The following is a 14,743-nucleotide window of genomic DNA, read 5'->3' as shown; positions in this document are numbered from 1 at the left end:
CCATAAAGGACTGATTGGTGGAGTGCTGCAGAGATGGTTGTCCTTCTAGAAGGTTCTCCCATCTCCACAGAGGAACTCTGGAGCTCTGTCCGAGTGACCATCGGGTTCTTGGTCACCTCCCTGACCAAGGCCCTTCTCCCCTGATTGCTCAGTTTGGCCGGGCGGCCAGCTCTAGGAAGAGTCTTGGTGGTTCCAAACTTCTTCCATTGAAGAAGGATGGAGGCCACTGTGTTCTTGGGAACCTTCAATGCTGCAGATATTTTTTGGTACCCTTCCCCAGATCGGTGTCTCGACACAATCCTTTCTCGGAGCTCTACGGACAATTCCTTCGACCTCATGGCTTGGTTTTTGCTCTGACATGGAGTGTCAACTGTGGGACCTTATATAGACAGGTGTGTGCCTTTCCAAATCATGTCCACTCAATTGAATTTACCACTGGTGGACTCCAATCAAGTTGTAGAAACATCTCACGAATGGAATCAAGATGCACCTGAGCTCAATTTCGAGTCTCACAGCAAAGGGTCTGAATACCTACAGTGAGGGAAAAAAGTATTTGATCCCCTGCTGATTTTGTACGTTTGCTCCCAGGTGTCTTTTATACAGGTAACGAGCTGAGATTAGGAGCACACTCTTAAAGGGAGTGCTCCTAATTTCAGTTTGTTACCTGTATAAAAGTCACCTGTCCACAGAAGCAATCAATCAATCAGATTCCAGACTCTCCACCATGGCCAAGACCAAGGTGTCAAGGATGTCAGGGACAAGATTGTAGACCTACACAAGGCTGGAATGGGGTACAAGACCATCGCCAAGCAGCTTGGTGAGAAGGTGACAACAGTTGGTGCGATTATTCGCACATGGAAAAAACACAAAATAACTGTCAATCTCCCTCTGCCTGGGGTTCCATGCAAGATCTCACCTTGTGGAGTTGCAATGATCATGAGAACGGTGAGAAATCAGCCCATAACTTCACGGGAGGATCAAGAAAGCACACATACAGGGCCGTCTGACATTTGCCAATGAACATCTGAATGATTCAGAGGAGAACTGGGTGAAAGTGTTGTGGTCAGATGAGACCAAAATCGAGCTCTTTGGCATCAACTCAACTCGCCGTGTTTGGAGGAGGAGGAATGCTGCCTATGACCCCAAGAACACCATCCCCACCGTCAAACATGGAGGTGGAAACATTATGCTTTGGGGGTGTTTTTCTGCTAAGGGGACAGAACAACTTCACCGCATCAAAGGGACGATGGACGGGGCCATGTACCGTCAAATCTTGGGTGAGAACCTCCTTCCCTCAGCCAGGGCATTGAAAATGGGTAGTGGATGGATATTCCAGCATGACATTACCCAAAACACACGGCCAAGGCAACAAAGGAGTGGCTCAAGAAGAAGCACATTAAGGTCCTGGAATGGCCTAGCCAGTCTCCAGACCTTAATCCCATAGAACATCTGTGGAGGGAGCTGAAGGTTCGAGTTGCCAAACATCAGCCTCGAAACCTTAATGACTTGGAGAAGATCTGCAAAGAGGAGTGGTACAAAATCCCTCCTGAGATGTGTGCAAACCTGGTGGCCAACTACAAGAAACATCTGACCTCTGTGATTGCCAACAAGGGTTTTGCCACCTAGTACTAAGTCATGTTTTGCAGAGGGGTCAAATACCTATTTCCCTCATTAAAATGCAAATCAATTTATAACATTTTGACATGCGTTTTTTCTGGATCTTTTTGTTGTTATTCTGTCTCTCACTGTTCAAATAAACCTACCATTAAAATTATAGACTGATCATGTCTTTTTCAGTGGGCAAACGTACAAAATCAGCAGGGGATCAAATACTTTTTTCCCTCACTTTATGTAAATAAGGTATCTGTTATTTCTTTTTAATAAATTAGCATACATTTTTAAAAACCTGTTTTCACTTTGTCATTATGGGGTATTGTGTGTAGATTGATGAGTTTAATCGTTTTAATCAATTTTAGAATAAGGCTGTAATGTAACAAAATGTGAAAAAAAGTCAAGGGGTCTGAATACTATCCGAATGTACTGTACATGTTTGTGTGATGTTACTGTACCGAATTTTAGAGTTAGATGCATTTTTGGGGTTGGTCCTGGCCGAAAATGCTATTGACCACCTAACTAGCTACCATTGTCATCTACAAACAAAACACACCATCATTTCAACGATCTGCATATCTAGCTTTAGCTAGCAAAAGTTAGCTAGTTTAAATAAAGGTATTGCTGGGCATCTTGTGGGGTTTATGCAGTGATGTTACATGACACTATCATTAGATTCCTTCGAGTTTAAAACAGTCAGAATACAGAAGATGTTAGCTAGCTAAGAAGCCTTGCTAGCTAGCTTGTTGGCTTCATCTGCTCTGTTTGTTTAAGGCAGCTGTAACATTAGGTTGCAAGTGACTTTCCCTTTCTCTCCAGCTCCGGGGCATCAGAGTCATTCGAACAGGCTGGATTAGAGCACAGACTCACCTTGCCCAGAAGGCCAGCCCAAGGCGGCTGAGGGCTCAACCCCCTTGTCTTCGTTCAAAGTGAAAAAATGACACAAGAAGTGGGGCAGCATAGGGTCGCCCACGACCTGCGGATTCCTGCTTTAAACAGATTAACTTTAAAAAGTAGGCACGTTAATGCAGATTTAATTTTTATATTTTATTTATAAGAATCTTTAGAGGTGCCAATAATTGACGCTTATCTTTTTTAGAATTATTTTTATTACTTGCTAAACAACATCTCTTGCTCTGAGCAATTGTATTAGTATAAAATGATATAATTTTCAAAAACTGTTTCCATAAAATATAGCTCAGTATTTGTATTATTTATTTTATACAGTCTTTTTTGCTCATCTTTATCAAGGGTGCCAGTAATTTGAGGTGACTGTACATTCCCTCATATCAACAGATACATATATGTCACACTTTGGCCAGAGAAACAAACAACATGCCGTACAATCTTTATGTTATGCAGTTAATTCATTCAGTTTAGTGAGAATCCTTCCCAGCTGTCTCTCTAACCTTAAGGCCTGTCACCTGTCACCTACAGCAGCCAAAGATCTGACTCCACCTTAGGCAAGGAAAACAGGCTCATTAATAGCAGAATCCTCAAACACCAGAGAGTTGACATAAGGATACCAGCGATCAAAAAGCAATATCAATCTAATTCAACTCAAGTGGTGAGAGGTCCAAAAGCATTTTGTTTGATGTAGCACAAGATTTGACAACCCTGGTCTGCTGGTACAGCAGGGTTTTGTTCTAACAAGGCAGTTTTCCATTACTAAAATTCTTGCTACAGTGTGCACGAATTAACACAACCCAGCGCTGGTCAACCAGATAAACTCTTACCTTGGCGACTGTGGGAATTAATTGTCAGGGTACCACTCCAGAGAAGCAAGACTGATGAAGAGGATTTACATTTAAGTCATTTAGCAGACACTCTTATCCAGACCGACTTACATTACACTTTTTTTTATTTTTCATACTGACCCCCCGTGGGAATCGAACCCACAACCCTGGCGTTGCAAACGCCATGCTCTACATCCCTGCCAGCCATTCCCTCCCCTACCCTGGACGACGCTGGGCCAATTGTGCGCCACCCCATGGGTCTCCCGGTCATGGCCGGCTACGACAGAGCCTGGATTCGAACCAGGATCTCTAGTGGTACAGCTAGCACTGCGATGCAGTGCCTTAGACCACTGCGCCACTCGGGAGACTACAGGATGAGGAAGACGGCCTCAGTACTCCTCTGGGGGGTGTAAGGTGAACACCATCGACTGTCCGGCTGGACTCAGTACTCCTCTGGGGGGCGTAAGGTGAACACCATCGACTGTCCGGCTGGATTCAGTACTCCTCTGGGGGATGTAAGGTGAACACCATCGACTGTCCGGCTGGATGAACACTGCGAGGGAGACTATGATGAGGGAGGAGGAGGAGGAGAGGGCGTCTCAAGGGCTCATTCTAGACAACACAGCTTTCAGGTGGTTGCGGTTGGCTTGCATCTCCACTCCCATGAATTCAACCTGTCAAGGGCACATAAATACTCAAGTTTAAATGAGGTTAGTCATATGTGGACCAAATATGCTCCCATACAATTCAGAGTTTAATAAATACTATATAGGCTACTTAACATACACAGTGTACAAAACATTAGGAACACCTTCCTAATTTTGAGTTGCACCCCTTTTGCCCACAGAACAGCCTCAATTCATCGGGGCATGGACTCTACAAGGTGTCGAAAGCATTCCACAGGGATGCTGGCCCATGTTGACTGCAATGCTGAAGTGGATTTCACAAGTGGCATCAAATCTTTCACCTGGTCAGTCTATGTCATGGAAAGACCATGTTTTGCACACTGAGTGTATATACTATTTAGAAAGTGAAAATGTATTCTGTAACAAACAAATATTAACATACTAGGTTCACCCACACTAAGAATGCATCATGTAATGCACAATTGCGTTTTTTCCCGCCATTCGTTCATTTTGGTACAGCCCGTCCTCATATCTGATTATCAGCTGTTGTCAAACACACGTGGGTCTGAAACACAGTGCATTTGGAAAGTATTCAGACCCTTTGACTTTTTCCACATTTTGTTAAGTTACAGCCTTATTCTAAAATTGATTACATTTGCTTTTTTTCCACAATACCCAATAATGACAAAGCAAAAAACTGGTTTTTAGACATTTTTGCAAATGTATATAAATAAAACTGAAATATCACATTTACATAGGTATTCAGACTCAGTACTTTGTTGAAGCACCTTCGGCAGCCTTGAGTCTTCTTTGGTATAACGTTACAAGCTTTGCACACCTGTTTTTGGGGAGTTTCTCCCATTCTTCTTTGCAGATCCTCTCAAGCGCTGTCAGGTTGGATGGGGAGCGTTGCTGCACAGGTATTTTCAGGCCTCTCTCACTCCTGCGTTGTCTTGGCTGTGTGCTTAGGCTTGTTGTCCTGTTGGAAGATGAACCTTCTCTTCAGTCTGAGGTCCTGAGTGCACTGGAGCAGGTTTTCATCAAAGATCTCTCTGTACACTGCTCTGTTCATCTTGGGGCGGCAGGTAGTTTAGTGGTTAAGAGCGTTGTGCCAGTAACCGAAAGGTCGCTGGTTCTAATCCCCAAGCCGACTAGGTGAAAAATCTGTCGATGTGCCCTTGAGCAAGGCACTTAACCCTAATTGCTCATGTAAGTCGTTCTGGATAAGAGCGTCTGCTAAATGACGTAAATGTAAATCTTTCCCTCGATCCTGCCTAGTCTCCCAGTCCCTGCCACTGAAAAACATCCCCACAGCATGATGTTGCCACCACCATGGTTCACTGTAGCAATGGTGCCAGGTTTCCTCCAGACGTGACGCTTGGTATTCAGGCCAAAGAGTTCAAACTTGGTTTCATCATACCAGAGAATCTTGTTTCTCATGGTCTGAGAGTCTTTAGGTGCCTTTTGGCAAACTCCAAGCGGGCTGTCGTGCCTTTTACTGAGGAGTGGCTTCCATCTGGCCACTCTACCATAAAGGCCTGATTGGTGGAGTGCTGCAGAGATGGTTGTCCTTCTAGAAGGTTCTCCCATCTCTACAGAGGAACTCTGTCAGAGTGACCATTGGGTTCTTGGTCACCTCCCTGACCAAGGCCCTTCTCCCCCGATTGCTCAGTTTGGCCAGGCGGCCAGCTCTAGGAAGAGTCTTGGTGGTTCCAAACTTCTTCCATTTAAGAAGGATGGAGGCCACTGTGTTCTTGGGGACAATCAATGCTTCAGACATTTTTGGTACCCTTACCTTTATGTAAATAAAGTATCTGTGTTTTGTTTTTAATACATCTGCAAAAATGTCAAAAATCTGTTTTCACTTTGTCATTATGGGGTACTGTGTGAAGATTATTTTAAATCCATTTTAGAATAAGGCTGTAAGGTAACAAAGGGGTCTGAATACTTTCTGAATGCACTGTCGGTCTGAAAAAAGACTTCTCTTCCTCAATAATGTGCAGCGGATTCTACTAGATGAAAAGCCGAAATAAGTATGACATCCTGGCATTTAAAGTATACTACATTTTAGAAATGTCACATACTATAAAACGTTATATTTTCGCATACCCAATCAGCCTACTATTTAGAACGCAAGTACGGATAGTCGGACATGGCCACTGTCTCGATCTACCCCCTGTGCTCCACTATAATAGACATAATTTATCACTCATTATTTACACACAACACATAATTTTTCTGGCATGGCACATCGTTTTTTCCATCCCATCCGTAACATTCTTCCAAGCAAGCTATTGTGCAATTGATTTATGATCATGTTATAAGTAAAAAACTTGCTCTTTAGTCCACCTATTGAATTCAATAACCAATGGTAAATCTACAGGTAATGATCTTATGGACAATTCTTTACTTTGCTATGCTGCTCCCCCAATTGCAGCTCCACTGAAATACATATTTAATTGGTCACTGGAAAATGGTCATTTTTGAGTTGCATCACTTAGTTATTATGTTTATATTACATTTTATAAACCAAACATTGAAGTACCGCTATGTAAGGTAAAGTAAAAATCCAAACCGGTCCGTGCATCAATACAGGTACATGGTAAAATATGGTTTACCGCCCAGCCTTAGCCTATACTAGAGAAAATGTGAAGTTCGAAAATGAAATAAGTTTGCTAATATCGGTGATTGTTAATGGGACAATTGATGGCTACAACCATCAAACTAGTAGTAGTAGTTCAAAGGATAAAAATTCAAATGGTGCACATTAATGTTATAAACTTATCGTTCTAATTATCATTATCACATCAATTCATGCAAGTTATCACAAAATGTATTTTTGTGCATATCGCCCAGCTCTAGTATAGTCATATCTAACTGTCAGGAAACAGTCCACCTATATTAAATGGGTATTTTTCCTCCCCTCATGCTTTAGTAAAATTGCACAGGGCAGCTGCCTTGGCCCACTTCTTTATTTACTATATACCAATTACTTTCCTTATGCTCTATCTGGAACTCAAGCTACTATATTTGCAGATGATACTACAATTTATACAGCAAGATAATCTGTTCAACAGGTACAGGAAGCTCTACAAGTGGATTTGGGAAATATCGGGGAGTGGGTCTGTCGGAACAAACTTGTTTTGAACGCTAAGAAAACCAAAGTTATGTTGGTCTGTTCTACCAGGAAAAAGGTAGACAACATTGGATGTGATTAAACATGAGGCGAGAGCGAATTGAGGAAGTGGCAGAAACTAAACTACTAGGGGTGCAGCTATACAACTGCTCATCATGGTCAGTGTCACGTCTCATCCCGTTGCTCCCCTCCATCGCTCTGATTCGCCGGTCTACTGAGCCACCGGTCTGAGCGCACCACCTCAGCAACACCGGAATGGAAACCCAACACACCCTAATCACCTCCAGTGCACCTGCACCTCATCATCTCATCACCACCCCTATTAAGCCCTGGACTGTTCTGGATGATGTTGTGTGTGATTGTTAAGCTTCGTGTCATTTACTCTATCTTTGTTATTTCTCTTGCTCATTGTTAAGTAAACCTTGACCTTGTTAATTCCTGCGTCTGCGTCCTGCCTCTTCGTATACTCAGTACGCGTCACAGAATCACACACCAAACGAAAATGGATGCAACAGGAGTATCTCAGTGCCTCGACCAGCACCAGCAGCAGCTTGCCCAGTTGAACGCAGCCATGCAGGAAGTGTTCCAAACTCTGCATAATCTGCCCAGCGCTCCGGTTTTACCTCAGGGAGTGGCGTGTGCCCCCAATCCACCTGTTCCCGTGCTATCACCCACTCCTGCGGGAACCCTCACCCTACGGTAAAACTACTAAATGTAGCGGCTTCCTGCTACAGGTTTCCCTTTATCTGGCGCGTCAGCCTGGGGCATATCCATCTGACCAAGCCAGGATAACGCTGGTGATTTCTCTTCTTAAAGGCGCTGGATTGGGCCATGGCAGTCTGGGAAGGAGAGGAGGCAGTGGCACTTCCCTACCCCACCTTCCTCGCTAGGTTCAGGGCGGTGTTTGATCATCCCACGGAAGGAAAGGACGGGGGTGAGCGTCTCCTCCATCTACAACAGAGAGAGGGGCCCACGTCCGAGTACGCTCTGAGCTTTCACACGGTGGCGGCGTCTTCTGGCCGGAATGAGCGTGCTCTGTGCACGGCCTTCAAGAGAGGCTTACGGGAGGACATCAAGCCGGAACTCACATGTCGGGACGATGAGATGGACCTTCATACCCTCATCACGTCCATCCGTCTAGATGACATGTTAAGAGAGAGACGGCGTTCCCAACACCTCCCGGAGCCTCGACACTCACCCCATCTGAGCTATGGAAGCTGCCCTGCTTCCGAGTCCTCACCCATGGAGGTGTGCGGCACCCCCTACACCACCACGGACCACAGATCTCCTGGAGGCTCCCTATGTAGGCGGTATGACTCCCTTCGCCGCTCCGTGAGTGTTACGTCAGCTCCTATCACAAAACTATTGTTTTTAGTTCTTATAACGGTGACTGGTTGTTCCTTGCGTGGAACCTTATAGATAGGGAGCTGGTCTCTGAATGGGGTTTGCCCACCGTGCCACTGCCATCTCCGCTACACGTCACCTCACTGGACAATGAACCCCTTGGATCAGGCACCATTATGCACGACACTCATCCCATCACCATCACCATCACCATTCCCACACTACCGGAGCACCACGAGGACCTGTCATTCCACATCATCACGTCACTCCTTCACCGGATCGTCTTGGGATTGCCCTGGCTCAGACTACACAACTTCACCATCAATTGGAGCACCAAGAGGATCACAGCCTGGTCCACCTCATGCCGGAAGACCGGAAGTCCGCCCTCCAGCCCAACATTCCACGAGTACGCAGATCACTCCGATGTCTTCTCTTCATTAAATGCTACGCGTCTCCCTCCTCACAGGCCCTGGGATTGCTCCATTGACCTGCTGGAGGGACAACACCCCCCGAAGAGTCGCATTTACCCCCTTTCCATGGCAGACTCTGAAGCCATGGAGAAGTATGTGGCGGAGATCCTGAAACAGGGGTTCATCAGACGCTCTACCTCTCCTGCCTCCGCCAGCTTCTTCTTCGTGGCCAAAAAAGGACTGAGCCCATGCATTGACTACAGGGGGCTGAACGCAGTCACCACCAAGTACCGGTACCCCCTCCCTCTGGTTCCGTCGGCCTTCGAGCAGCTACGAGGGGCCCGGTACTTTACCAAGTTGGACCTGAGGAGTGCCTACAACCTGATCCGAATCCGGGAAGGAGACGAGTGGAAGACGGCATTCACCACTACCTCAGGCCACTATGAATACTGCGTCATGCCCTACGGCCTCGCCAACACACCTTCTGTGTTCCAGTCCTTCGTCAATGACGTGTTCCGGGACATGCGGAGTAGACAGGTGGTGGTGTACATCGATGATATCCTGATCTACTCAGCTACGTTTGAAGAGCACATCAGGGACGTCTGAGCTGTCCTACTCCGCCTCCAGGAACACAGCCTGTTGGTGAAGGGGGAGAAATGTGAATTCCACCAACAGGCCATCTCCTTCCTGGGATACCGGATCAGTCCTCAGGGGGTGTTCATGGAAGGAGTGAAGACGGACCCCGTCAGGTCATGGCCAGTTCCCACCACCATCAAGGGCCTACAGAGCTTCCTGGGCTTCGCTAATTTCTACCAGCAATTCATCAGGTCCTTCAGCTCCAAAGCCCCCACGCTCACCTCTCTCCTTAAGAGTGGGCCTCAGAAGCTGGCCTGGAACCCTGAGGCTGATGCTGCCTTCAAGAGGCTGAAGGAGAGGTTCACCACAGCGCCCATCCTAAAACAGATCCATCTCGTCCTTTCATCCTGGAGATGGACGCATCGGTGGAGGGCATGGGTGCGGTCCTCTCCCAGCGGCAGGGTAAGCCAGAGAAAATGTATCCCTGTGCCTTTTTCTCTAAAAAGCTTACCCCCACAGAGAGGAACTATGTTGGAGACAGGGAGCTGTTGGCGGTGGTGCTCGCTCTGGAGGAATGGAGACACTGGCTGGAGGGCGCAGTCCATCCATTCCGGATTCTTACTGACCACCGGAATTTGGAGCACATTCGGACAGCGACATGGATTAACTCTCGTCAATCCAGTTGGGCCCATTTCTCACTGGCTTCCAATTCATTCTGTCCTACCGCCCAGGATCCCAGAATGTGAAGGCCGACGCATTCTCCAGGATGAACCACACCGGAGATAGGAAGGATCTGGGGGATCCTGCCCTCGTCTCTCATCGTTGCTCCTGTCATTTGGGATGTGGACGAAGACATCCGCCTGGCGGCTCAAGAGGACCCAGCGCCTGCCAACGCCCCTCCGGGGCACGTGTATGTACCCACCAATGTCCGTGACCGCCTGCTGATCTGGCGCACACCACCCTTATGGCAGGGCACTCTGGTATTACGTGCACCCTGCATTCTCTAGGCCAAAAATACTGGTGGCCCACCTTGGCTTCTGATGTCTCCCGCTACATCAACTCCTGTTCCGTATGTGCCCAAACGAAGACACCTCGGAACGTCCCGGCAGGCAAACTAGTTCCTCTCCCAGTGCCTCAGCGACCTTGGTCACACCTGTCCATAGACTTTGTCACCGACCTTCCACGTTCTGACGGCTGCACCACAGTCATGGTGGTTGTAGATTAGTTCTCCAAATCATGCTGTTTTTTGCCACTAACTGGTATTCCTTCTGCTCTCCAGGTCGCTGAGGTCCTGTTCCAACAGGTCTTCCGGCATTATGGACTTCCGGAGGACATCGTCTCGGACCGTGGCCCCCAATTTACCTCCCGAGTGTGGAAGGCTTTCCTGGAGAAGATCAGGGCCACGGCCAGCCTCACTTCCGGGTATAGGCCTCAGCCGAATGGACAAGTGGAGCGCATGAACCAGGAGCTGGGGAGGTTTCTTCGTTGCCACTGTCAGGACCGGCAGGGTGAGTGGATGAGGTTTCTTCACTGGGCAGAATACGCCCAGAACTCCCTTGTTCACTCCTCCACGGGGCTCACTCCCTTCCAGTTCATCCTGGGGTACCAGCCGGCCCTGGCCCCTTGGACACCCAGCCAGACTGATGCGCCCGCTGTCGATGAGTGGTTCCACAGGGCTGAACAGGTATGGGACGCCACCCATGTCCATCTCCAGAGGGCCATTCGTCGGCAGAAGGACCAAGCCAACCGCCACCGCAGTGAGGCCCCTGTATTCCAGCCTGGGGATCTTGTCTGGCTGTCCACTAAAAACCTCCCTTTCTGCCTGCCCTGCAAGAAACTGAGCCCCCAGTTTGTGGGGCTGCTCCTTCCCCCTCACTACCATGTCTCACCCACTTTTCATGCAGCTCTCCTCAGGCCGGTGGTTCCTGGTCCTCTGGCGGATGCCGTCCCCCGGGGTACGCCTCCTCCGCCCCTGGACATTGACGGGAGTCCGGCGTATGCGGTGAGGGACCTGCTGGACTCCAGGTTCAGTGGGGGACAGCTCCATTACCTGGTGGACTGGGAGGGGTATGGTACTGAGGAGCTGGGTTCCGGCTGGGGACATTCTGTACCCCAACCTAATTTGGGACTTCCACCGTCGCCGGCTCGAGCCGCGCGTCCGGGTGGGGTACTGTCATGTTTCCTCCCATTGCTCCCCTCCGGCGCTCTGATTCGCCGGTCTACTGAGCCAACGGTCTGAGCGCACCACCTCGGCAACACCGGAATGGAAACCCAACACACCCTAATCACCTCCAGCGCATCTGCACCTCATCATCTCATCACCACCCCTATTTAGCCATGGACTGTTCTGGATGATGTTGTGTGTGATTGTTAAGCTTCGTGTCATTTACTCTATCTTTGTAATTTCTTTTGATCATTGTTAAGTAATCCTTGACCTTGTTAATTCCTGCGTCTGCGTCCTGCCTCTTCGTATTCTCAGTATGCGTCACAGTCAGCTCAAATAACTAATCTATGCAAGAAAATAATTACAATTGTGTGCATGGTCAGAAGGATAGCTAAGTATCTACCGGGAAGGATTCTTATGCAAGCAACCCAAGCATCAATTGGGAGTCAGGTGAGCTACTGTTCTGTGGTGTGGGGAAATGCATCAGCAAGTGAGATTAGGTGGATGCATGCTCACTTTATTTCATAAAGTCCACCATTTAAAACAGCCAGTTGTTAAGAGACCAACATTCAGTCAATACAAGGAATAGGATCTCCACCATATGTCTTACCCCAGCAGAGAAGAGAAGTAGGCAAAATAACATTTCAATTCAGAGCAAAAAAATGTAATAGTTTATATGAGCAAACCAGAAATATTTCAGTTAATAAATTAAAGCAATACTTTAGGACCACTTGAAAAGAATAGACTGATGTTGTGCCTGACTATGGTAGATGACTGAACCAATCTATATTTTCAAACTGCCAGAGTATTTATCATTATCATATTTTAGTTGTTTCTTATTTACGTCTGTATATATTATCTTTTTACATATCAATATGTCAGTGTATTATATATGTTGTTTGTATCAGTGTTATTTGTGAATGTAATTGTATTGTAAATTGTATTTTAAAGTTTGTTAAGGACTCTTGGAAGATTAGTCCAAATGAGGACTAAAAGAGACCCTAATAAAATAAATATAAAACATTGTTTTATCCTCTCTACAATACAGAACTGAGCAACACAACACTCTTGGACTGCCCTCCAATTCTCTATATTTCCCTCCCGAAGTGTGCACTTACAAGGAATGGACAGGTGAGAGCAATATGGTTAAAGTAACTGTCCAGTGAAAATCTTTTAAAAATTAATATTATTTTAACTCATACCTAAATACTGCTGTTGACTCATCCTATATGCAGATGTGGCCAAAGCAACAAAAAATATATATAATAAATAAAACTCTTCAAAAACCCCACCTCAAAAAGGAGGATGAGCTGGCCAATCAGAGGTCTACTCACACTAATATTTTTTATGACCGGTATATGTCCACACCATTCTGTTGTTGGGGTACGCACACACCATTCCAACACATAAACCCTGCTTTTTAGCATACTTAATTTCACTCATATTGTAATTAATTATAGGTCATATTTCATAGAAATGTGGAAACACTGGACAGTTACTTTAAGCCCATGCTTACACCATTCCAAATATTTTAAATCAATGAGGGAGAGTGAACAAGTGCACACTTGTAGAGCTTTGGACTGCAGTCCTGGAACTGGAACATCTGCCCTTCTGTTTCCTCAATACAAAAGGGTTCAAAGGTCAAGCAATTATCTAACACCAGCTGAAATCTGGGTTATGTTCAGTAGGGAGAAACCATTTTGAACCGGTGAGGTAACACCTGAACATGTGCAATAGGAACATATTTCATTTTTCTGTTGCAAAGGGCTTTGCTATGGTGTGCACTACTCAGTTTAATACCACTCGGGAGGAACGGGTCATGTTGAGCATTTGTGAATAGACTAGGCTTCTTGATAAACAAGGTCATTATTGCACTGTAAAAGGCCAATTTGTTCTTAATGACAAACCTGGCTAAATCAAGATTAAACAAAATGGTCAACACTCCAGTGACAGTGTGTTATGGCGGATCATATCAAAATACATGAATGATTGAGTGAACTAATAATGATCAATGCAAGTCTGTCTGAACATGTCCTTCTTAATGTTTTCAGTTGTATGTCTTTTTGACTGACAGATTGGATAAGACATCCTGAACATGAACAATATACCGGTCTGACAATGTCTCATGTCACTTGACAGAAAAATGGCTTTTGCAGCACAGGCGTTCATTTCCCCAGCGCTCCGAGTGGTACCGAAAGTAATCATGTCTGCATAAAAATAACATGGTGGAGATTGCGAGCAGTAAACAACAATTAGAGGCGTGCGGCACGCCACATTAATCATTGAAATGCACTTCTGGTGTTCGACAGCAGCTGCCTGCCTCTTGGGCCTAATTGACTATGAATAATTCACTCAGGGACCACGATTAATGGTAGTCTACATGCCTGCACATGTTTATCGAAAAAAATATGCTATAGCAGATTGACACGTTACTGTGTTGACGTTTTTCCTCCATCTATTGACAAATGACACAACGGCCACTGCAGATACAGAGACACTGACTAACAAAGACAGGCTATGTGACTGCTCCTGAATGGTTTTGTTAAGGCAAGGGTTGGGTGGGGGGGTTGGATAGGATCTTGGTGAGGGTTGAGTGCCCCTTGCAACAAAATAAAGGGGTTTCGCTATCATAAGTCAACAAAAAAAATCCAGCTCAAATTAAGAATTGAATTTGGAACCCCATTTTTTTTTTAATATATATTTTTGTATTGTTTTTTAAATATATATTTTAACCTTTATTTAACTAGGCAAGTCAGTTAAGAACAAAGTCTTATTTACAATGATGGCCTACCCCAGCCAATTGTGCGCCACCCTATGTGACTCCCAATCACGGCCAGATTGCGATACAGCCTGGAATCGAACCAGGGTCTGTAGTGACGCCTCTAGCACTGAGATGCAGTTCCTTAGACCGCTGCGCCACTCGGGAGCCCTTAGCTGCTGCCAAGGCAGAAGCTACTCTTCCTGGGGTCCAAACACATTAAGGCACTTACATCACAGATAAAACAGTACAACATTATTATACCAGTACATATCTACAATACAAAATGTATAATACCACCATTTTCCAATGTATGTGTGTAGAGTGCGTGTGCTAGCGTCTGTGTGTGTGTGTGTGTGTGTGTGAGAGAGAGAGAGAGAGA

This window comes from Coregonus lavaretus (assembly GCF_964263955.1).
Source record: "Coregonus lavaretus genome assembly, chromosome: 16".
Taxonomy (NCBI): Eukaryota; Metazoa; Chordata; class Actinopteri; order Salmoniformes; family Salmonidae; genus Coregonus; species Coregonus lavaretus.
The sequence above is the reverse complement of the archived record's forward strand: the minus strand, read 5'-3'. Positions refer to the sequence as shown.